The 26,990-nt window shown below is 29.5% G+C and overlaps 2 long non-coding RNA genes across 2 annotated transcripts; one reads left to right on the top strand and one right to left on the bottom strand.

The window, feature by feature from the left end:
• Window positions 1–8,969: 8,969 nt before the first annotated feature.
• LOC125581684 lies at window positions 8,970–11,414 on the bottom strand. Its single transcript, XR_007319341.1, has 2 exons — window positions 9,307–11,414; window positions 8,970–9,189 (listed from the first exon to the last, which is right to left on the bottom strand). It is a non-coding gene; the product is annotated as an uncharacterized LOC125581684 (long non-coding RNA).
• Window positions 11,415–12,018: 604 nt separating this feature from the next.
• On the top strand, window positions 12,019–17,428 carry LOC106414319. The gene is made up of 3 exons (XR_007319340.1): window positions 12,019–15,567; window positions 15,668–16,310; window positions 16,491–17,428. It is a non-coding gene; the product is annotated as an uncharacterized LOC106414319 (long non-coding RNA).
• The last annotated feature ends 9,562 nt before the right edge of the window (window positions 17,429–26,990 follow it).

Raw genomic sequence — 26,990 nt, 5'->3', positions numbered from 1 at the left:
ATTCCAACCAAACAAGTAAATAAAGAAAGAAAGACCATGTAATAATCTAATAAATGATAAAAATAAAAATAACATGGTATTAGTTGAAGCCACTAAAGAAAGAGACCCAGATTTTTGTCTTAAGTATTGAAAAATAAACTAAAAATCCGGGTCTCTTTAAAGCTAAATTTATACCATGTTTTAAGTCCGGGTCTTTTTCTTTAGTTGCTTCAACTAATACAATGTTTTTTAAAAATAAAAATAATAATTTTTTAAATTTTTCAATAAAAATAATTTTTAAATTTAAATTTTAACAAAATTATGAGCAATTATTTTTAAAAAGTAAAATTAAAAAGTGATTGAAATACAATAAGTTGGCTGTCATTTATTAAAAATACTTTCAATCAAAGATACCTTAACATTTGGATTTATAAATTATTGTTTAGTGTTTAGTATTTAAAGGGTGAGGTTGGGTTTATAAAATTGTATAAATGATTTAAGAAAATCAGGTTAGTCCTTTTTCATCACAAATTTAAGGTATTTATGAAATTAGTTATATTTTAAAGGTAGATTTAAAAAGTAACATCAAGTTTGTGGTAAAATTAAAATCTATTTTATTAAAATAGAAGTCATGACTTATTTCTGTAATTTTTTTTTTTAATTTGGCCTATTGTTAAGAAATTTTATTAAATGTATTTTATTAAGACTAATAAAATATATAATCTTTGAACTACTTTCATAATATCTTTTGATATTTTTCATTTTAAATTTAAATATAAAATATATATTTTAAAAAGTCTAACAAATCTGAGATCTTAATTTTCGAATGTTATGTGTAACTATTTTTACTAATTTTGTAATTAGTTTTGAAATATTATTATGCGTTAATATATTAAGTTATCGTTTATAATAAGAAAAATAAAATTTTATTCTATTTTTAAGGGCTAAACATGGTAAAACTATTAAATTAATAAATTTATTTATAATTTATTTTCATACTTATAAACTATTTATGTTCAAAAATATAATACATTGGTAAGACGTGTTACCATTAGGAAACTATAAAATACATGTATAAAAATTAACAATACATTAAAGCTAATAATATAAAGATTTACATTAAAGCTAATAATATAAAGATTTACATTAAATATAAATATTATTATTATTATTATTAATTTTGAATCTAAATATCAATTATTGAAATATCTAATCTGGGCAAAAATGTCAATTCACAATTAAGAAAGTGTAATTTTCAAAAATTAAAATAAAAGATGTAATTTTCGAATTTGAAACTATTAATAGAGTATTTTACAAATTATCATTTGTTATAAACTACAGGTTACAGTTTTTTAAATGTTTATCATATTATTTATTTATTTTTTGGATCTTTTATTGATTTTTTTAAACAACAATGGATCTTTTTATGGGAAAACGGCATATTCATGCTTCAATTCAAAGCAAGTGTAACGATTAGTACCTAGAAACTCAAAGACCGTGCGTATATCAATATTATTAAATCAGGATCATGACTAATTGATCGAAGTTTAGTCCAACAATAACTATCTTATACATATTTTTATAACCACTTCTTTGAATCCAAATTAATAGGAACCCACTCCTTCCTATCGTACTAAAAAACTGTCGACAACCTTTTAAAATTAGAATCAACTTTTGCATTTTACTAACTTTCTAACAACTACAACAGAATAATCATATTATATTCACTATTCATATTATATCTTTATAAATATTAATTCCAATTTAAATAACAAAATCAAATTATATAAGTAAATTTAACAAATTGTATAAAAATGATTCTAATACAAAATGGGTTATAAGATACATATTTTATTTTAATCTATTATATTAAAACAGCATCAAGACCTATTGATATAAGTGTGGTACAATTATTTTAATAAAATTACTAAAACCTCTTATTAATCATATAAGAAACATATTATACAAAGAAAAACACAAATATTAATAAAACACACAAATATAAAAAATTAAATTTCTAAAAAAATAAAAAATAAAAAACATACCCGCCCTTTTAAGGACGGGTCAAAATCTAGTATACACCTAAAGGTCTTAAACTCAAAATTTTCTGTTTTTCATACCTAAACAATATAGTCGTCGTCAATCCATACATTGACGGGAGTTAATTATATAGTTAACAGTGCTGACCGGGACGATGATTCATCAAAGAGAAAGTAACATGATTTGTGTGTTTTGCGGACATATCAAAACGACATGGTTTCGTAAAAGAAGAATTAGAGAAGAATTAGAGGTTGATTGTTTGCAGATTCTAGACTAGTTTTTAGTTTTTGATTTTGTAAAAACTTTTTTTTTTACCAATCAAGATTTAAAAAAAAAAACAGATTCCCTAAGAAATAAGAAAACCAGATTTTGTGTTAACTACCTATTTTCAAGCAAAATCCAAAAACCATATTTTGTTGGTTTTCTAAACTATGTACGTGGGTTTTGTATACTTTTTTTGTTTCTTATTAAAATATTTCCATATTTATGTGTTAATATAAGAAAAGATGAATACGAAAGGATAAAAGTGATAAAATAGTAATTATTCCAAATCACTAAAATTAAATAAAATATTTTACATCTAGAATCTAATATGAAAAGTATAAAAAATTCTTATACAAAGGAATAAATTAACATAATTATTTACTTTTAATTTTAAAATAAAAAAATCTAAATATTTTTACTGATAATGTGTAGATATTTATTTTTGATTTACTAAACTAAAATATTTCCTATATTTATTAAATAGCACTTTAAAATCGAAATATTGATATTTATGTATATATTTGAATTTCGTAAATTTATATACTTCTACCACAATTTTTAAAATGTAATTAATTTTTATTTAGTTAGTTTACAAAAATAATTATTAACTGCGTATTGTCATATAATATATATGAATGTAGGTTCATTTATTTATATCCTGTCAAGACAAGCAATAAAATTATTTTATTACTTTTAAACATTTTCTAGGATAAATAAATCTTACTGTGGTAAAGTATGTAATATTTCTTATTTTTTATAGTAAAGTAAAATTTTGTTATTATTATTTCCAGAATAAATATTTTACTATTAAAATATTTTCGTTTTATTATCTAGAAGTAAAAACAAAAATTAAAAACCAAAATCTAAAATCACCAATCATGTTTAAAAAAAAGAAAAACTAAAATCTACTGCAAAACCAAAAACTAAAATCTAAATCTAAAATCTAAAAACCAAAAACTAAAAACCAAAATCAAAAAATAAAAAACTAAAATCTAAATTCAAAATCTAGAAACCAAACAAAAAATCATCGCCTTGGTTTTTCTTTTTGGTTTCTCTTCCTCTACAGATCAGAGAAAAATGGATCGAATTTCGTATAGATTGAATTGGTAATTTTGGTTGGAGTCGTGCAATTTGCTCGTGAAGATAAAAAAGAGATGATGAAGGGGAAAGATACTATGCAACAGCGAAGTCAAAGTATGCATCTTTTCTTCCTCTGTAAATCCCAAAACTTTTCGAATTGGATATTTTAAGAATTGGATATTTTAAGATTATAATCTTCCTTTATAAGTTCGAAAATTATTTCGAAAGGATATGATTTTTTTTTTAATTCTGAGTTTGAGCTACCGATATATTCACAGTACACTCATGACAAAGTCTCTTTTTTTGTTTTTATTGTATTCTTTTCATCACTCGTTTAAAAATTCTGAAATTGGGCTTGTTCTCTATATTGCTTTGATTCATGTGTTTCAGTTCGAATGGTTTTGGTCAAAAAGCAAAGAATCAGGAGGGAATGGGAAAGACCACACGAGCTAGCTGCTGACATAATCTACTTCATGTGTTCCGATCTTGGCAGATTCTTCCTTAAGATGTCTTGTAAAAATTTTAGTCCGACTCATCTTCTAGATTATTTGATTGCTAAGATTTGAATCAATTAGTAATGATCGAACATGGCAGATTCTTTATTCTTGTACTTATATCACTCTCGAATTTGTTGAGGAAAGGAAAAAAATACATTTTCCCTTTTTAAGAAAAACATTTGAACTCGCTGAAGCATCATCCTAGTCAGCACCGTTAACTGAGTCAATGGATTGACGACGAATTTATTGTTTAGGTATGAAAATCAGAAAAAGTTGAATTTATTAGTATATACTAGGGGGTGTCCGCGATTCGCGCGGAATATTGTTTTATTATTGCTAAGAGCATGATTTTTTTTGGATAATGTAATTATGTTATCGTTTTTATTTGTTAAGATCATTATTTGATGTTTTTAGTTTGTTATGTAGTAGGTGATAAGTTAATATATTTTGCGTTTTTTTTTGAATAATGTGTTGTTGTGTGTATAGTACTTGTTAGTAGTCAAATAAGCATCTAACGTAAACTAATATTGAATTTCAATAACTTTGCATCTACGCATTTCTTGATTATAAGATTAACGGTTTCATCGTCAAAATTGTATTATATTTTTTTTATATTTTTGAAAATTATAATTTTTAAGATGATTTTTGCCCCCTCCCCATATTTTAAACTTGAGCCCTCACCGTCTATGTATTTTGTTACATTTCTGGTGTGCGGTGCTTCTCACCATCACCGGAAAGAGACTCACATTTTTCTCTTGTTCTTCTTGCCTTCTTCACCTATGAGATTATATGGTATTTGTTGCAGATCGGGTTTATGAGTTTTCAGTTGTTCGGTTGCTTCCCACGGCATTGTAGGCTGTTCCAGTCAATATTGATTGCTCCCCTTCTTCCTTAGATTTCAGCTGATGTTAGGAACTGCATCTCCTTGGTTGGGTCAGAGTTTATTCGTCTTTGATTTTGTATTCCTCGTCGTTGGCTTACCGTCAATAGTCTCTGCTCGTTTTGGTTTTCAAGATCTAGTTTTTGGTGTTATGACTTCTATGCTCTATTTCATAGCTCGAGGACGGCTCCATAGTTTTCTGATTTCGCTCTGTCTCCCTTTCCCTCTCTATTCTTGCATCTCTTTGCAGCTTTCATCGCATCTCTGGTGGCTCTCCCTTTCACCATAATTGCCACTCGAGATTTGGATAATGTTTTCGTTCGTGTATGCTATGTGGGCTTGGAAGGTTATTTCTGGTCTCAAGTTTAGTCTCTGATTTTTTGGTGGTTGTCTTCCATTCTCCCTCTCTCAAGTTGTTTCTTTTCTTTCCATGTTTTCCTTGGTATAGGTGTGCGGAGTTAGTCTATTGGAGCTTTTGTCCATTCTATCCAGAGCTTTGTGGTTTTTCAGTTGCATGCCGTCTTGTATGTTTTTGTTTAGTCTTTGAGGTGTTTCTTACTTTTTAGCTACTGGTTGTGATTCCGGTGTTTTAGGCATATATTTTCCTGCTTTTTGGTGGCTTTGGCCTTTCGATTATTATTCTCCCTTTGGCCCGCTTTCTTAGTTTATGTGTTGGTTGTCTAGTTTCTTATTCTTAATTTGATTATCTTATGATACTAATAGTGAAATAAATATAATTTGTAAATGAAATAATAAAAATTAGTAAACATAATAAAATGATGAAAAGTCTTGCAGGAGTCCGTCTAGAAGCTGTAAGTTTTATTTTAAATATATATTTTAAAATATTCAATTAATATAATTTATAATATTTAATTTAATTTTTTTTTTGTAGTTCGAGAAGACGGGAGTCTTACCTTCTCTGTCTGACCTATTCAAGATGACTCACGCCACATCCGACGGAGTTTTTGTGGATCCTGCATCTGAGAAACTCTTCCGAACAGTGGCTGGTCGGATTGAAGAACGGGAGACGCAACTAACCCAGGAGTCTCCCGATGGATTACCAGTCACATTGTCCACCGAAGAGGTCGACATAATCTTCGAAGAGGTAACTTAAAATTTTTGTTTACATTATTTTAAATATTTTAACATAATTAACTATATTAATATATGTTTTGATTTTATAGGTGGCTCCTAAAAAGAAGGGACGGATAGTCGGTATAGGCTCTGTTAACGAAGTTGCAAGGGCAACTTCGTCATACACTTCGAGACGGGATGAAGAGACTGCTCAGATGAAGGCTCAAATGGATAGCCAGAAGGCTCAAATGGATAACCAGCAGGTTCGTTTAGACTCTCTTGAGGATTTGCTAGACGTGATGGCCGTGGGAAACCCGGTTATGCAGAGAATGTTGAGTGAGAGATGAGCCGCTCTTGGAATGCCACCACGAGATCCCTAAGAGTCCGATCCAACCCGTCGACAGCCAAGCAACCCCACCAACTACTTCGACAATATGTAGTTTTTTTTATTTTTCTGTTTGTATTATGAATTTAAATATTATTGTATGACTTTTTAAAATATGTTTTCCAATTTCATATTTCGTTTTAAAATTTAAATTATTTTAAATTCTGAATATTAAATATAAATTAAAATCTATTATATACTAATTAATAATAATATAATAAGAAACGATGTAAACTCCTCGTAAACATTACATGGAGTTTACATCGAATGTTTACGAGTGATTAACATCGAAATATTTACGACGGTTTTACATCGAAATGTTTACGAGTGATTTACAACGAAAGTATTTACGTGTGCTTTACATCGAAATAATTACGTGGGCTTTACGACGAAGACTTACGTGGTGTTTACGACGAAGACTTACGTGGCGTTTACGACGAATCCTTTCCCTGCGCTTTACGAGGAATATATTTCGTCGTAAACGTAACGAGTCGTTTACAACGAAACCTCCGTTACGACGGACGTTTAACAACGAAACATCTTTCGACGTTAATTCGTCGTAACACCCCGTTTACGACGAATTTACAACGAATACTGCCCTAGTAAAAAATATGTTTTCTTGTAGCGAATGAAATACGGCAAAAAAATTGATGTTTTGAAACCCCAAACACTAGTTCCTCGATATTTCCTCGGTATTTCCTCGGAATATTCCGAGGAAATTCCGAGGAAAAATATAAATTAATAGAAATACATGCACATGATATTCTTTTTCCTCGAATTAATGAAAATATTTCGAGGAAATTCCGACGGATATTTAAGTGGCCATCGGAATTTCCTCGGAATATTTTCATTTAACCGGGCAAACAAGCCACCAAATATTTCGCGAAAATTGAAATTGAAAATACTGAGGGAATTCCGACGGAAAATATCCGTCGGACCCAAGGTTTTATAAACTCGAAACGCATCTTCTTCCCCATTTCTCTCTTCTTCCTCTCAGGCGATCTCTCTCTCCTTCCGGCGTTCTCCACCTTCTCTCGCGACGATCTCTCCGGCGAATCCTTTCCATTATCTTACAAATCATGTAAGGACCCTATCCCACTCTCTTAGGTCCTATTTGTTAGGTTTTTAAGTAGATTTGATGATTTTAGAAGGTTTTTGATAGATTTTTGTTAGGGTGATTGGGTAGGATTGTGATTTGTTGTGTAATAGGTTTAGAATTGTGATTTGGTTGTGTTGAATTGATTTAGAACTTTTTTTATAAATTGTTCATTATTTTTTTATTTACAAAACGTTTTTCTATATAAATTCGATTTTACAAAACGTTTTTTGTATATAAATTCGATTTTTGGATTTATAAAAGATGATTTCATATTTATAAAAATATTTATATTTATTAAAACTAATTTTGTATTTATAAAACATTTTTTTGATTTATAAACACTATTTTTTTTATTTTTGTATTTATAAAAACTATTTTAAATATACAAACCGTTCTTTGTATATAAATTCGTTTTTTGGATTTATAAAAGATGATTTCATATTTTGAAATTAATTTTGTATTTATAAAATATTTTTTTTTGATTTATAAATACTATTTTATTATTTTTTGTATTTATAAAAACTATTGTGTATTTATAAAAAGATGATTTCATATCTATAAAAATATTTATATTTATAAAACTAATTTTGTATTTATAAAACATTTTTTGTTTTATAAACACTATTTTATTATTTTTTGTATTTATAAAAACTATTTTGTATTTATAAAAAGATGATTTCATATTTATTAAAACTAATTTTGTATTTATAAAACATTTTTTTTATTTATAAAAACTATTTTATTTTTTTTGTATTTTAAATATGTTTTCTATTTCAATTTTAATTTTATATTTTCGAATTTCAATTTTAAAAAATAAATTTATAATTTTTTTTTTTAATTTTGGAAATATTCCGAGGAAGTTTATCCATCGGAATATTCCGACGACATCTTCCTCAGAATATTCCGAGGAATTTCCGACGAATTTGTGGTCCTCGGAAATTCCGAGGAAATAGGGTTTCCTCGGAATTCCGTCGGAAATTTCCGAGGGATTTCCGAGGAAAGATGAATCTCCGAGGAGTTATTTCCGAGGACTTTTTTCGTCGGTATGTCGTCGGAATAGCGTTATTCCGACGACATACCGACGATTTTTTCCCTCAGTATGCCGCTGTTTTCTTGTAGTGGTAATCCCAAAAAAAAAAAAAGAATGGACCAAGTCGGTGCCCAATTCTACACTTATCTGTCATCAGTTTCTTTGTAGTCATTGGTTTTGCTATGTTGTTACTGTAATGCTCTAAAATTTGATCCCACTTCATAATATATGGAAATGTATGTGGAAAAGATATTAAAAATTGATTTAAGTATTTATATCATCAGAATACATTTATTTTCGGTTATTAGTCTTGATAGAACTTTAAAGTTAGGTTCATTTCAACATGAATATTGCGATCAATGGTGAACTATTGGGAAATATTTTTTTAGTACCGTGAGGTAAAAAAATAGAAAGAACAATCTTTCGAGCCTTGCTTTTTTTTTTTTTGAACAACTCTTTCGAGCCTTTCAAATAATGTCCCGGCTGTCGGACGAAGATGAAAACCATGGACCGAAAGAAGAATCATGGAGCCCCCCTAACCGTAGGAGTTGAGGCATTACAACAATATTGTTTGAAAGAAAAGAAAATCAAATATTAAAAGTCAAATCTTAGTGTCTGGATCTAAACATTAATCTCAAAAATCACGAATAAGTTTATTTTTTTCAATTTTACTTTGATAATTTGTGCAAGTACATGATTGATTATGTTACCAGTAACACGGCTCGGTTTCACAAATACCAATGTTTGTGTACCGGTATATGATAACAAAACAATCTCCTGAGCCTCTTAAAATAAGGTACCGGTCGTCGGTCGTCGGAGGAATATGAAACTCACAGACCAACAGAAGTTTCATGGAATCCACTAACCGTGGCAGCCAGACATTACGACAATATTATTTAAAAGAAAAGAAAATCAGATATTAATTAAAAATAATATCTTCAAACACCAAATTTTTTTTATTAAATATAATCTTAATACCTGGATAATCCTGAGCTTCGTCAACTTCGCTCTCGCCGGAGCAGCTTTGAAGCTCCGACAGTTGAGGGCAATCCTGAGCTGGAGAGAGCTTGGCGTCCATGTTGCCATCGCAGATGCCATAGTTCGAAAAATCGCATCAACTTACAGATTACATGTTTTTGCTTTTGCTTTGGTCCGATGCCTTCCTTCATAAACGAGACCAGAAAAAGTGATACGAAATGTTTCGTACAATTATGGAAATGGTCCTTGTATTTATCTACTACTTCCAACTTGTACCCATCTTTATTTATCTTTGATATTGCACAATAACATCTTTTTTTTTTTTTACAAAGAGACGAGGCCCATTATAATATTGGGCTTCTCACTTATAAACATGATGAGGCTCTCAAGAGTATAATGAGTTGCGTGTCCAATGAGTTGTGTCTGAGGGAGTAGTTTCTTTGGGTAATCTATACTAATAAAAGAAACCTTTTGAGGCTCCATAGAGCGTTCACATCAGCATAAAATCATTATTCGAAAAGAAACCACGTGGCATCACTACTACTATTATTACCTTATTACATTAAATCACATTATTACCATTTAAATATACTATACTAATAAAAAGAACCTTTTGAAGCTCCATAGAGCGTCCACATCAGCATAAAATCATTATTCGAAAAGAAGCCACTTGGCATCATTACTACTATTATTACCTTATTACATTAAATCACATTATTACCATTTAAATATATAAATATACAATATACGAAATATAAGTAAATATACATTTAAATATATAAATATATAATATACGAAATATAAGTAAATGTAAATTTAAATTTGTAAATATATAATATACGAAAAAATAATAATAAGTAAGTACACAATTTAAAAAATGGAAATAGTACATTAAAAATTTATCTTAAAATGTAAAAATTAAATATATAATAAACATAGAGCGTCCACATCATCATAAAATCATTATTCGAAAAGAAGCCACGTGGCATCATTACTACTATTATTACCTTATTACATTAAATCACATTATTACCATTTAAATATATAAATATACAATATATGAAATATAAGTAAATATACATTTAAATATATAAATATATAATATACAAAATATAAGTAAATGTAAATTTAAATTTGTAAATATATAATATACGAAAAATAATAATAAGTAAGTACACAATTTAAAAAAATGAAAATACTACATTAAACATTTATCTTAAAATGTAAAAATTAAATATGAGTACATATATATTTAAATATATAATATATGAAAAATAATAATAAGTAAGTACACAATTTAAAAAATGAAAATAGTACATTAAACATTTATCTTAAAATGTAAAAATTAAATATATAATAAACATAGAGCGTCCACATCAGCATAAAATCATTATTCGAAAAGAAGCCACGTGGCATCATTACTACTATTATTACCTTATTACATTAAATCACATTATTACCATTTAAATATATAAATATACAATATACGAAATATAAGTAAATATACATTTAAATATATAAATATATAATATACGAAATATAAGTAAATGTAAATTTAAATTTGTAAATATATAATATACGAAAAAATAATAATAAGTAAGTACACAATTTAAAAAATGAAAATACTACATTAAACATTTATCTTAAAATGTAAAAATTAAATATGAGTAAATATATATTTAAATATATAATATATGAAAAATAATAATAAGTAAGTACACAATTTAAAAAATGAAAATACTACATTAAAAAAGTAATCTACAATCTATACTAACAAAAGAGATTTTTTGAGACTCCATAAGGTGTCCACATCAGCAAAAAAACTTCTCCCGAAAAATGACACGTGTTATTATTTTTTTTTTTGTAACTGCCTATAATGTAATATTAACATTTCATATAAAAAATTAAATAAATAAATTCGAAAATTCGAATATGAAAATATACAATATAAGAAAATATACAATATTGACAACATCAGCATAGAACCATTATTCGAAAAGAAGCCACGTGACATCATTACTATTATTATCTTATTACATTAAATCACATTATTATAATTTAAATATGTAAATTAAATGTAATTACGAAATAGAAGTAAATATACATTTAAATATATAATATACGAAAAATAATAATAAGTAAATACACAATTCAAAAAATAGAAATACAACATTAAACATCTATCTTAAAATGTAAAAAAAAAATATAAGTAAAAATACATTTAAATATTTAAATATATAATATATGAAAAAATAATAATAAGTAAGTACTAAAATTTAAAAAATGGAAATACTGCATTAAAAAGTAATATATTAAATAAAAAAAATGTTAATACTACATTAAACAAAACAATTGTATAGTTTTGCATCAAAAAATAATAAGTAAATACACAATTAAAAAAATGGAAATACTACATTAAAATTATATCTTAAAATTAATGTAAAAATTAAATATATGTAAATATTACGTATATTAATGTACATTTATTATACGTAAAATGTAATTTTATTTCCCATTAAAATGTATAATGCCATGTTTATTATGTATAATAAAATGTATATTTATTATAATTTTAAAATGTATAAAATTAAAAAATATAAATATTACATTAAACATATATCTGAAATAATGTATAGTTTTACATTTTAATTATTTTCAAATATTTTTAAGAAATGGTAACATTACAATATTAATAAATATTACATTAAATATATATCTTAAATAATGTATAGTTTTATATTTTAATTATTTCCAAATATTACATCTATCTGAAAAAGCAAAAAAATTAGAATAAGTAACTATAAAATTTAAGAAAATAATACTAAGTAAAAATACAATATAATAAATCAAAATATTACATTAAACGTCTAATTGAAAAATGTGTAGTTTTACATTTTTATTATTTCCAAATATTTATCTCGCTCTGAGACACATCGCTATAAAACCCATTATCCCACCAACATCAACCTCACACCCATAAAAAAAGACTCCAGCAAAAAAAAAACAATGGCTCCACCATCGACCCTTGTCGTCCCAAAAACGTTTGGCGACATATGTCTATGTGTGATGTTGTTTCTATGAACTAAATCAGATCAGCAAGACAATATTTGGAGAAGACCAACAGATCTCAGGAGGAAATTCTTAAATTCATATATGATGAGTACAAAGCTTTGGAGGTAATTTGAAAATAAACACTATATGATCACTTATGCATTTCCCTCTTTGTTGATTTACTTATTAACAATGGTTTGTACGGTAAATGAAGAAAATTTGGAAGGTACTGGCTTGGCAATTCACTTAGCTCAACTCTGCTATGGGGGATGCATTCTCTCAGCTAAAAACAACAGATACTTCCAATGGTGCAGCTTTAAGGACCGACAAAGTTGAGGTATAATCTAAATAACATCAATAAATATATTTGAACACATTATTTAAAATGAGTTTTCCATTTAGCAAACTCTAATAATCAGTAGTGACACTTGAATGATTCATGGTTCCATCGGGTCTTATACATGAACATAATTGCATTAACATTTGCATTGTTTTGAAGATTCTGTTGCAATTGAGTCTGATCTAATATACATTTGAACTGATAAAAGAACTTGATTGTTGCAGCTACTTATCAATCCTCAGTCTGATGATTCTTCTCAGTTATCCCAGGTAAGAAGAAGAAACAAAAATGTAGGAGATAATATGTTTTAAAAAATTTTGGAGATGCTGCATCTGGCGCTTTAGAAGTTATAGAAAGCAACAAAAATGGAAATGCCAAAGTTTCAGGGTGAGTCTAATGAAAGTTATTGTAGAATGGTGGAGAAGTGGTGGTAAGGTCATGGTGAGCGATGGCGTGATGGCAGAGTTGGGGGGGGGGGGGGGGAGGGTGTGGTCACAGCTTGGTTGTGATGGTTGTATGACTTAAAGAAAACACAGGTCAGAGCAGTGGAGAGAACGAAACAGAGTAAATAAGAGAAGGAAGAAAATAGTTTCGAGATGGGTTTTTGCATGTGGAATTTTGGTATTTTCCAAGCAACAGAGGTCAGATCAAAGGTGTATTTACAAAGGACATGTCAAAAAAGGCAGAATAACTATCGTAAGTATAATCAGAGATAAGACGAAGCCATAATCATCATTGCTTCCTAGACCTGCTAACATGAACACAAAAATATGTGTGTGAAGGCAAATTTGGAAGAGTACACAAGTAAGGAAAATCAGATTACGATAAGAGCACAATGCATAGAATCTACATCAATTGACATTTTATAATTCCAATGTACGTTAACTCATTCCGAAAACATGCTTTAAACGAGTATTAAATGGGAAAGCTAAAAGGTCAAAATTTTCAAGAAAAAATTAATGTTTTCATTAAATTGAGTGAATCTCAGTAGCTGGAAGCATACAACATATGGATTTGTGGAATTCATTGTCGTCCCAAGATCAAATAATCCCTAATAACTCAACCTTTAATAAATTACCTTGGACCATTAGCATAACGGGCACCAATTTTTCTTCTGGAAAATAAAATACTAATTCAATCAAATTAGGTGCTTTGAGAGATTGTACGAACCTGAGGAGAACCTATACTTGTGGCTAATGGGATTAATTTAGACATGTATGTTTACTTCACCTGCAACTAAATTTAAAGATTTATGCAAACAAAAGATCAGATAATTTCTCTTCAACATCAACATTTTCCCCGAAAATGCCAGTAGCAAACATGACACTTCTCATTCTTCAACGACGCTGGGTTTTAGCGATGGACATGTGGTACAAACTTAAGCAAACGAAACCGACCAAACCAAAATTATCGGTTCTCTGTTTTCATTAATCGGTTTGTGGTTCGGTTGGCAAGCAAGGACCAATTGGTTAGAACATATCAACCAACTAAACTGAATACACAGAAATAGACCAAAAAACAAATAAAACTGAATAAACAAAAGTTTACTCACCTGATTTTTTTTCCGAATAAACATACATAGCAAAACTTCTATAAATTAATACTCGATAAATTAATAATCTCTATAAATTAATAAATTTCGTCAGTCCCAACTTGGGCCGGTGTAAAATATGACACAAATCGATAAAATAATAAGATAATAATATTTTTAAAACTCCCATGTAAATGTATAGTCCCATTAAAATTATAAATTAATAATATATCTCTATATATATTTTATATAAATACAAACTAAACATTATATTGTTGGTTTTATATTCACAATGAAAATACTTTTATTTTTCTTATTATTTTAATATATTTAAATATATTTTAATAATATTTAGTAAAATTATATCGAAAACCACATAACAATTCTATGAAACATAACACTATACACCAGATAAGATAATAAAATAATATGAAAATAAATTTTCTAAAATTTAAATAATTTATATACGGCAAAATCAAATATTTTCTTATTTTATTAATAAAAATATTTAAAAATAGAAAAAAAAAACTAAAAAAGAAAAATTTTGTAAATTAATTTCTCTATATATAAATTAATAAAATTTTAAAGTCCCAACATTATTAATTTATAGAGGTTCTATTGTATATAGAACAGTATCAGTTCAAATATATATTTTTCAAAGGAATAAGTGATGAAAAAAAGTATATATCAAAATTAATTTTATTTTTAGTTAAGAATAAATTAAATATTTAAAATATATTATTTTTTCATTTATTTGCATACCCCCGCCCGTAGGGCGGGTTGATCAGTAGTCTATATTATAATAGATCATTTTTTCTCACTTTTAAGGTTGTCCACGTCATCACCCCCTTTATTTATATGGGACCCACGTTTGATCATTAAGTCTTCGCGTTTGGTTCAATAATTTATTAGTCCCTTCGGTTTATTATTTCGGTATCAGTCTCATGAATGAATGTTTGGTTATATAACCAAACTCTGCGTTTTGTGTTTGAGTAGATTAGGGTTTCATTGTTATGGTTTTTTGACTGCAAACACGATGATTCCTTTTCTCAACTCTTAACCTTTCCTAACGTTCAACGTATTCTTCTTAATTTCGCCAATAAATGTTGTTCTCACTTAACCCAATAACAATGTCGACCTTTCTGTTTCCTTCCTATACATCAAACCTATAAGTTGGAGCTCCTGCTTGCGGGGACTTGATGATCCTCCTGATTGAGGTAGATGAGTCCGGTCACATCACTGATTCTCGATAGTCCTTTGGCTGTAGCACTTCCATCGCTGTTTCTTCCGTCGCTTTTGAATGGGTCAAGGTATCGGAAGTTTTGACTATTAATAACGCGTAAGTGCCCTTCTAGACCTTGACAAGATCCACTGCTGACTGGATGATGATGGTATGCTCTTGAATTTCTCAATCATAATAGTGTGCTCTAATTTTCCAGGGCAAGCGCAAAGCATCTTCGCTTGCCTCCGTTCAAGCTGCATTACAGTATGCTTGCTGAGGACGCCATCAAGTCTGCTGTCAAAAACTACAAGAAGAATAAAGCATTTTCTGATCCAGCCGTGGTTTGATTCTACTGATGATGGTGATGATTAATTTCATCTGAAGAAAACTGTTGTGTTTGTGTGTTTCTTCCTTCTAGCAAGTAACTCATGATGTTTATTAGCTATTGAATTTGCATGTCCTGAGCTTCTTTTTCTTTTGTGTGGAACAGTTGCAGTGTCATTTCATCACATGACTAAACATTTAGAGAATAATAATATATCTACATCTATACAAAGTATCTGGTTAGCGTGATAGACATGTATCAACTAATATGTGTTACGTATTTACCAGTATAACCATATTTCTTGCTATATTTGAACATGTGAACTTATTTCACGTTGGACTGGTTGATTCCTGAATTCCATCTGATTCTTCATGGTAGATAAAGGACAAACAAACATCTAGATTTAGATGTTGATCCATTTATGTGTTCGTTTCTTCCATAGATTTTCCGCCTTGGACGGTCCTCTCAGGTGGTTGTTGGCCGGCTCTTCGTTTCTGGGATTCAGGAAACATCAAGAAGAATGAAGAGTTTATGGGTATCACCCTCCTGCTTCTATATGCAAGAGTCTTAAGGATACGCTCCCGTGCTATATTCCTTTTTAACGCAAACCAATACACATCTTGCGACTCATATTAGAAAAGCTTTTCCGTCTATAAGAAATTATTCATAATCAATGTTGCTGTCTCGCTTATCAAAAAATTGTTTCTGTTCACAGCTTGGGTGGTGCCATTACGGACGTTTCCATGTGTTGAGACAATTGGAGAGATTGAAAAGAAAGAACTTGCCTCAATTGGAGATCTTCACACATACCTCTCCAAGTTAACCGATAAGGTAACTATGACTACCATCCTTTTTAAACGAATACTATATCTATTCATAACCTGACAGATGATGTCTTCTCAATTGTTGTTGTCAGGACCCAGGAAAACTGTCCTATTATACATATGATTTAAGTTTCAATGTTCATAAGTAGCTTTGCCCTGTGAAGCTTTTGTCATAAAAGAATTTTTTTCGCTGCATTTTCATAGAGGAAAGATTTTACTGTATCATCAAATAATGTCAAATCCTCTCTTATTGACAAATAATAAGTGTCAAGGTTGTCTCATCCAAAAAAAAAAAAAGAGGTTCTCTCATCCTATTAGTGTCCCTAAACATCCATATTAAGGCTGTGTTTAAGTTTCTCAGGGACCCTGCTTCTATTGGTGTTTGGCTTTACCAGAGAAAAATAGATGAATGGAAGTTCTTGAGAACTGGGAAGTGCATTCTGGTCGCATCACAAAGCTCTACACATTACCACTAAAGGTTTCAAAAGCAGTGAGATTCTTCAGGTGGAGGGTGGGTTTGGACGCAGCTTGGGAGTTGCAGTGACTATGGTCTTTACACGGATTTTGAGAAAATGGCTGGAATTCAGAAGAAAGAAGGTGTTGGTTGCAGATCTTCACACCTACATATCCAAGGCCAGTGACCATGTGTCCACAACTTTGTATTCCTATTACGGCCAAGCTATTTAATAAAACATGTCCCTACTAATATTTCCTGTAATCTCCTTTGTGAAGAACCACAAACCTCACTTAATGTGTTAAGCTTAGATCGTACGTCTCCTAAATAATCAAACTCAAGAAATATTTAAGTTTGAATCCACACAATACACTCTTAGTGCTCTGTTTCTGTTTCTGAAACTCACCAAAAAGATGCAGTTACACTAAAGGGAACGATGGTAGCTATTTGCAACATGAAAAAACAAGTCCGTCGAATTCATGCATAAATGAAAAATACCTCAAAAACATTATAATGGACTAAGCGCATAGAATCATATAAAGACCTTATTGTATCAACATACAAAACTTTAGCTTAAAATATTTTTTATATCTAAATATATATATTGAAACTAACGTTTTTATGAGTTGTACCATTTATATGTATGTATACTGCATAATCAAGTAAATATGCATCAAGGGAGATTATTAAAGGTTATTTAAGCTTGAGGCAACATGAAAGGGCGACACAAGTGTTGCATATAACTAGAAATATATTTACGTTAGCATCAAACGTGAATCCAGCAATAATCTCAAACGAATACAAGTATACAACACATGATTCCCTACTCCTACCTCTCCTTCATTGCATAACAACAAAATTCGGAATGCGTCAAAGCAAAAAAAAGTTGTCACTCTCATATAAATAAATAAAGCATCAATTAAAAACATAGCAAAGCCACTAGAGTGTTTAACGACTACCTTTTTTGTCTTTTTTTTTTTATAATATCTTACTTTATTCCACTTTAAAAGAGACCAATATATTAAAAGTTAAGACGGAAAAAGTTGGTGGCATGGCGATATCGATCTCCGAGTTGAAACATTGTAGCAGTTACCGTGGAGAAAATCGGTGCCATAAACACACTGCTTAGAGATGTCATGTCTTGAGAAAGTGTTACAGTTGCCTCATTCGATTATCTTGAACTAATTGTCTGGTGTTAGAGCTGCCTCATCGACTAAAAACCCCACTTGTTCTCCACCATTTTGCTAATACTTCAAGAGTACGATTTTGTTATACAAGAGAGTAATAAAGGAGCTTAACTAAAGTAATAAAGTAAGATGAGAGAGAATAAATAATAAAAAGTAGAAAATGAAAAAGCAAAGTATATATGTATATTTATTTTTATTTTTATTAATATATATATATATATATATATATATTTATATATATATTTATCGAATTATTTGAAATTCAATTGTGTATATCATGGGGAAAATATAAATGTTAATGTCCATGTTCGTTCAATGTTTGATCAATTTTTTTTATATTTATATACTACATAAAATAATGGATAGAAAACAATTTATAGAAATTGATATAATGATTTCATATTCATATAAAAATATAATCAAATCTTTAATAATTATTAGTCTCTTATAATGTCCATATATACTTTTTATATAATTAGGCTTTGAAGATTAGATGAATTATATTGAACGAACATGTTAGAATTTTGATTCAAAATTGTTTAGCATTTAAATCAAATAATAAAGTGAATAATGTGATGTTATGATTGAAAAGAACTATAAGATGGTTTTTGGTTCGTTTATTGTATAATTTTTATTACTATTTAGAGAAAAATAAATATTAGGAAAAAATATGTAAAAAAATTAGGAAAACATTAGCAAAAGTTTAATAAAAATAAATAAATAATAACAAAAAAAAGAAGAGATAGAAGAATGTGCATAATATATGTTGGAGAAGTAAGTATGATTATTTTAGATTCTACCATACATGTTAAAAAATGTTTTACCACAACAAGAAAGTCTTTTAACATCCCGAAATCTTATAACATAAACAACTCGAGCGTCTTATTTAGCAGGAACTCATAAACTAGCAATCTTGGAGATTCAGTTACGCAATAACCAATATGGGAAACAAGATTCCTGTGATGAACTCTACTTATGAACTGTATCTCTGCTGGAAACTCTCGTTCTCCTTGTCTACTTCCATCTTTAAGATGCTTAACCGCAACCTCAGTCCCATCTTGAAGAACTCCTTTATGAACATAACCAAAACCACATTTTCCAAGTAGGTTGGTGGTGGAGAAGTCATCAGTTGCCTTATCCAAATCTTCGTACGTAAACATCATCTCCGTACTTGTACTTTGAGTCGGCTGCTGCTGCTGCAGAGTGTTGGCGTTACTCTCATTAAAACAAATAGGATAACACATACTCCCTCTGTTTCAGAAAAAAAAAATGCATGTTCTAGAGAAAAAAATTGTTTTAAAAAGATACATTTTTTGTATTTTCAATGCAATTTTTTTTAACTAATAATGAAAAATTATGAAGTTCACAAATATTAATTGTATTAATTAAAAATCTTATTGGTTTAAAAATATAAGAAATATAAACTTACAAAAAACTATGTATTTATAACTAAGTCTTAATAGTTTTATTAAGAAAATGTGAAATAAACAATCACATTAACCATATAATTAAAAAATTTGATTTTTTCTTATATGTTATATTTTGAATTTTTTAAAATGACTTTAAATTACAAAAATGAAGAAACCTTATATGTTATATTTTGAATTTTTAAAAATGACTTTAAATTGCAAAAATGAGGAAACCTTATATGTTATATATATATATTTTTAAATGAATTTAAAATACAAAAATGAGAATACATTATATGTTATATTTTTCTTATATGTTAGATTTTTTCTTATATGTTATATTTTGAATTTTTTAAAACGACTTTAAATTACAAAAATGTAAGTTTTCTTTAAGTATACGACTAAACATATTAAAATGACATGTATCAATTCGATGGTTGATTTGAAAGCTTTCGAAACCATATGGAAGATAAAAGTCAAAATAATTCAACTGTGGAAACAATACGATTCACTTTTTTCAAGAATGTGTTGGATGGAAAAAATAAAGTTTTTATGTCATAATTTGTTTAATGTCCACTAGAGAACATTATATTAACCTAAAATATAAGAAGTGTGTATTCTTTCCTTAAATAAAAGCTATCGAATTACCTAATATGATTTACATCTATATGGCAATTAATGATTATGACTAATAAAGATTTGATAACAATTTTTACATCTTTCTTCATTTTTGTTTAATTTTATATTATTAAAAAATAAACAATCACATTAACCATATAATAAAAAAATTAGATTTTTTCTTATATGTTATATTTTGAATTTTTTTAAAATGATTTTAAATTACAAAAATGAGGAAACCTTATATGTTATATTTTTTTTTAAAACGAATTTAAAATAAAAAAATGAGGATACCTTATATGTTGTATTTTTCTTATATGTTATATTTTTTCTTATATGTTATATTTTGAATTTTTTAAAACGACTTTAAATTACAAAAATGTAAGTTTTCCTTAAGTATGCGACTAAAAACATTAAAATGACATGTATTCGATGGTTGATTTGAAAGCTTTCAAAACCATATGGAAGATAAAAGTCAAAATAATTCAACTGTGGAAACAATACTGTTCAATTTTTTTAAGAATGTGTTCGACGGAAAAAATAAGGTTTTTATGTCATAATTTGTTTAATGTCCACTAGAGAACATTATATTAAACTAAAATATAAGAAGTGTATATTATTTCCTTAAATAAAAGATACTGAATTATCTAATATGATTTACATATATATGTCAATTAATGATTATGAATAATAAAGATTTGATAACAATTTTTGCATCATTCTTCATTTTTGTTTAATTTTTATATTATTAAAAAAAATAAACAACCACATTAACCATATAATAAAAAAATTAGAATTTTTCTTATATGTTATATTTTGAATTTTCTAAAATGATTTTAAATTACAAAAATGAGGAAATCTTATATGTTATTTTTTTTAAAACGACTTTAAAATACAAAAATGAGGACACCTTATATGTTATATTTTTCTTATATGTTAGATTTTTTCTTATATGTTATATTTTGAATTTTTTAAAAAGACTTTAAATTACAAAAATGTAAGTTTTCCTTAAGTATACGACTAAAAACATTAAAATGACATGTATTAATTCGATGATTGATTTGAAAGCTTTCAAAACCATATGGAAGATAAAAGTCAAAATAATTCAACTGTGGAAACAATACTGTTCAATTTTTTCAAGAATGTGTTCGATGGAAAAAATAAGGTTTTTATGTCATAATTTGTTTAATGTCCAATCCGATCAACCCATGATATATTAACAATAGTTTTGTTCCATAATTTTTAATAAAAATTGATCTGATCCATCAGAAAGGAATTATATAATAACAAAAAATATTATATATATAAATAAAATAATCAAATATATAAAAGAAATTATCGATATTATATACAAATAAACTCATCATGCGTAATGCACATGTCTTATCCTAGTTTTCGTTTATTAGTCTTGATAGAACTTTAAAATTAGTTTCATTTCAACATGAATATTACGATCAATGGTGAACTATTGGGAAATATTCTTTTAGTACGGTGAGGTCAAAAAATAGAAAGAACAATCTTTCGAGCGTTGCTTTTTTTTTGTTTTTGAACTACTCTTTCGAGCGTCCCGGCTGTCGGACGAAGATGAAACCCATGGACCGAAAGAAGAATCATGGAGCCCCCCTAACCGCAGGAGTTGAGGCATTACAACAATATTGTTTGAAAGAAAAAAAATCAAATATTAAAAGTCAGATCTTAGTGTCTGGATCTAAACATTAATCTCAAAAATCACGAATAAGTTTATTTTTTTCAATTTTACTTTGATAATTTGTGCAAGTACATGATTGATAATGTTACCAGTTAACACGGCTCGGTTTCAGAAATACCAATGTTTGTGTTGTGTACCGGTATATGATAACAAAACAATCTCCTGAGCCTCTTAAAATAAGGTACCGGTCGTCGGTCGTCGGACGAATATGAAACTCACAGACCAACAGAAGTTTCATGGAACCCACTAACCGTGGCAGCCAGACATTAAGACAATATTATTTAAAAGAAAAGAAAATCAGATATTAATTAAAAATAATATCTTCAAACACCAAATTTTTTTTTTATGAAATATAATCTTAATACCTGGATAAAACATGAATCTCAAAAATCACTAATAAGTTTAGTTTTTCAATTTTACTTGATAAGTTGTGCATATAAATGAATGATTGATAATGTTACCAATTAGCACAGATCGCTTTTGAGAAATAACAATGTTTGTGTACCTGTAAATGATAACAAAACAATCTTTTGAGCCTCTCCGGTCTTCGGATGAAGATGAAACTCATAGACCAAAAGAAGTTTCGTGGAATTAAATAACTCTGGCAGTCGAAATCACGGACAGAAAGAACCAACCAACCGTCGAGGCATTACGACTATACTGTTAGAAAGAAAGGAAAATCAGATATTAAAAATTATATCTTCAAACACCAAAAATCTTTTTATGAAATAAAATTTTAGAGGTTCATTGGGAAGGGCCATAAAAGTTGTAGCCATCTATATTTTTTTCTTTTAAAAACATTTTTATGAAACAATCATGCTTTAGCATTAAAATGAATCTACATCAAAAATATTAGAAAAGAAAATACGTTAACTCTAAAAATCAATTTTTCTACCGCTTTTATTTATTTTTTTGAATGTATTTGAAAATTATTTTGTAGAAAAAAAAACTTAAACCACAACTGAAAACCTCATAGCATAAGCTAGGCATAAGCTAATCAATCCGGATACCCATACCCGATCGGTCGTATAAGCACAGCCCAAATACACCCGAAGTTATATATCGTGACCCTAAATCCAGAAAATCTTTTAAGCTTCCCGAAATTCCCTCATCTAAAACCTAGATACTCTTGATTTTTCAAACTGGAGCACACCAAAAGTCTATTCTCATCAGCTTCTTCTCCTTAGTTGACGTCGTCAACGAGAAGGAGAAATCAAAGGTTTTCTTTTTTTCTAAATTGAAATTATTCAATTTTCTTAAGGTTATTTTTGTTTGAGTCTAGTCTCTGTAGTAGTTGAATAACTTGTTTATGTTATAAAAAGAACTGGAATTTATTTGTATCGCAGGAATTTAAATAAGGGCAAAATTTTATACCCGTAGAAATTTATAACACTGATAGAAAGTGTTTTTCAGAGAGAAGAGAGCGTTGAAGCGTGTTCTTACAAATGATCGAAATCGATCATATATATAGAAAATAAATTTACTGTGCAAATAGTGACAATGAGACCCACATCTTTAATTATTTCAATATTTTCGGCGGCCGCTGCTTTTGACTTTCGTAACACTCCCCCTTGGGGGCCGGTGTCACTATCCGCTCTCGCTTAACGTCTTTGTTGCCTCGTTAAAAACCTTTCCAGGAAAACCCAATGGGAAAAACCATAGTAAGGTAAAAAGAGTACAACTACGTAAGCTCCCCCTCGAATAAGAAGTCATAGATCCTTCTGATGACGCATCCCAATGTTATGGATGTGTTTTCTGAATACCGAGGTAGGGAGTGATTTTGTGAAGAGGTCGGCTGCATTGTCGCATGATCGAACATATCTTACTTCAATCTCTTTATTCTTCTCGAGCTCTTGAGTGTATGAGAAGAACTTAGGAGGTATATGTTTGGTTCTATCGCTTTTGATATATCCTTCCTTCGTTTGAGCAACACATGCCGCATTATCTTCATACAGAATAGTTGGCTCCGTATTTTCGTCAATCCCACTGCTTGAACAGATGTGTCGGCTTATTGACCTTAGCCATACACATTCTCTACTTGCTTCATGGAGTGCAATGATCTCAGCGTGATTTGAAGAAGTAGCAACAAGTGTCTGCTTCTGAGAACGCCAAGATATGGCGGTACCTCCAATTGTAAAAACATATCCTGTCTGGGATCGAGCTTTGTGTGGATCTGACAAATAACCTGCATCTGCAAAACCAATCATTTGACTTTTTGAACTTTTAGGATAAAACAAGCCTAAATCAGTTGTTCCTTGAAGGTAACGAAAGACATGTTTAATTCCATTCCAATGTCTTCGCGTAGGAGACGAACTGAATCTCGCTAAAAGATTAATGGCAAAAGATATGTCAGGTCGAGTACAATTTGCAAGATACATAAGAGCTCCAATTGCACTTAAATATGGAGTTTCAGGACCAAGTATTTCTTCATTCTCCTCAGATGGTCGAAACGGATCATTTTCAACATTAAGTGATCTAACGACCATCGGGGTGCTAAGAGGAGTTGCTTTATCCATCTTAAAGCGTTTCAATACTCGTTTGGTATATGTAGACTGATGTACAAATATACCCTTTCGAGAATGCTCAATTTGTAATCCTAGACAATATTTTGTCTGCCCGAGATCTTTCATCTCAAATTCTCCTTTCAGATAGTTTGATGCCTTTTGGATTTCGTTTTGAGTCCCAATAATATTAAGATCATCAAAGTACACCGCGATTATCACAAATCCGGATGTTGTTTTCTTTATGAAACACAAGGGCATATAGGATCATTCGTGTATCCTTCTTTTGTTAAGTGTTCGCTGAGACGATTATACCACATTCGTCCAGATTGTTTTAACCCATATAATGATCTTTGCAATTTTATTGCACATAACTCTTTAGGTTTGGAACTTAACGTTTCTGGCATTTTAAATCCATCTGGGATTCTCATATAGATATCAGTATCTAATGATCCATATAAATATGTCCGTAACGACATCCATGAGACGCATTTCTAAATTTTCATTGGCCGCTAGGCTCATCAGGAATCTAAATGTGATTGCGTCCATGACAGGAGAATAAGTTTCCTCATAATCAATTCCTGGCCTTTGAGAGAAACTTGGGCTACGAGACGAGCTTTGTATCTTGTAATCTCGTTTTTCTCATTTCTTTTTCGGACAAACACCCATTTGTACCCAACAGGTTTTACATCTTTGGGTGTGAGCACAATAGGTCCGAATACATTTCGTTTGTTAAGCGAATCTAATTCGACTTGAATCGTATCTTTCCATTTTATCCAGTCATGTCTCTTTTGACATTCATATACAGACTTTGGTTCTGGATCTTCGTTTCCTTCATTTATTTCCTTTGCTAAAAGGTATGAGAAAACGTCATCAATATCATCCATCTCATTTCGTTTCCCATATTTCCATTATGGATGTAATTGATAGAAATCTCATGATTTCCTTCAGATTCAAGATGCTTTATATTGTCATTAGATTCACAATTTCTTCGTCCAAAATATTTTCTGTTATTTTGGGAGTATCATGCTTTTCACATTCCTTACGTTTTCTAGGAAGTTTATCCTTTGAACCAATAGGTCTACCGCGCTTTAAACGTGTCCTGATTCACGTGTATCAACTGCCGTTCCACCATTTTGTGGTATTTCAAACGAGCAGGAGTATTTGCACCGGGGTATATGTGATTTAGTTACCATTTTGGTATCAGCAAATGCATCTGGTAGCTGATTTGCTATATTTTGTAAATGCATGATACGTCGAACTTCTAGTCTGACTGTTTCGTAGGAGGATCAAGGTGTAATAACGATGGTACACTCCATTTGATCTCTTTTCCTACTTGTTTATTGTCCCCCTAGAGTTGGGAATTCTTTCTCATTGAAATGACAATCGGCAAATCGTGCCGTAAACACATCACCAGTTTGTGGTTCTAGGTATCTTATTATGATGGAGAATCATAGCCAATATATATTCCCAACCGTCTTTGTGGTCCCATCTTTGTACGTTGTGGTGGTGCTATTGGAATATAAACCGCACAACCAAAGATTTTTAGATGAGAGATATTTGGTTCTTTTCCAAATGCTAACTGTAATGGAGAATATCTATGGATGCACTTGGTCTTATCCGAATTAGTGCTTCTGCATGCAAAATACATGTCCCCATACAGAGGTGGGAGTTTTGATCTCATGATCAATGGCCTTGCAATTAGTTTGCAGCCGTTTAATTAATGATTCTGCCAAACCATTTGTGTATGAACATGAGCAACAAGATGCTCTACTTCAATCCCTGATACCATACAATAATCATAAAAGCTTGGGATGTGAATTCACCAGCGTTATCTAATCTAACTCTTTTTAATTGGATAATCTGAGAAACTGTGCTCTTAATTGATTATCTGAGTTAGAAATCTCGCAAATGCCATATTTCGAGATGATAACAAACAAACATGTGACCATCTACTCGAGATCGATTAATACCATAAAGTAGTAGAATGGTCCACACGGTGGATGTATTGGTCCACAAAATCCACCTTGGATTCTTTCCAAAAACTTTGGTGATTCTTTGTCAACTTTGGTTGGTGATGGTCTTATGATTAATTTCCCCAAGAGCACACGCATCACATGTCATTTTATTACTTTGGTATATATCTTGGTTTTTATTGAATGACCATGTGAGCTTTCAATGATTTTTCGCATCATTGTAGTGCCTGGATGACAAGGCGATCATGCCATAATGTAACATCTTCTGGATTTCTTTTTATCACAAGATGTGATTCTATAGCATCAATATAAGTGTGATGCAATCCAGAAGGAAGTTCTGGAAATTTTTCCAGTACAAGGCTTTGCCTGATTTTTCAGAAGTTATATACAAATACATTTTCCATTCTCAGTGCAGACTGAGTTGTTTTTATACCCTTGAACGGTATAATATCTTTTGAAACTCAACAAATTTCTCTTAGAATTTGGAGGAAATAAGGCATTATCGATGGAAAACTTTGTTCCATTAGGCAACATAAAA

This window comes from Brassica napus, chromosome C2 (genome assembly GCF_020379485.1).
Source record: "Brassica napus cultivar Da-Ae chromosome C2, Da-Ae, whole genome shotgun sequence".
Lineage (NCBI taxonomy): Eukaryota > Viridiplantae > Streptophyta > Magnoliopsida > Brassicales > Brassicaceae > Brassica > Brassica napus.
Note: the sequence above shows the minus strand (reverse complement) of the source record. Positions and strands in the feature narration are given on the sequence as shown.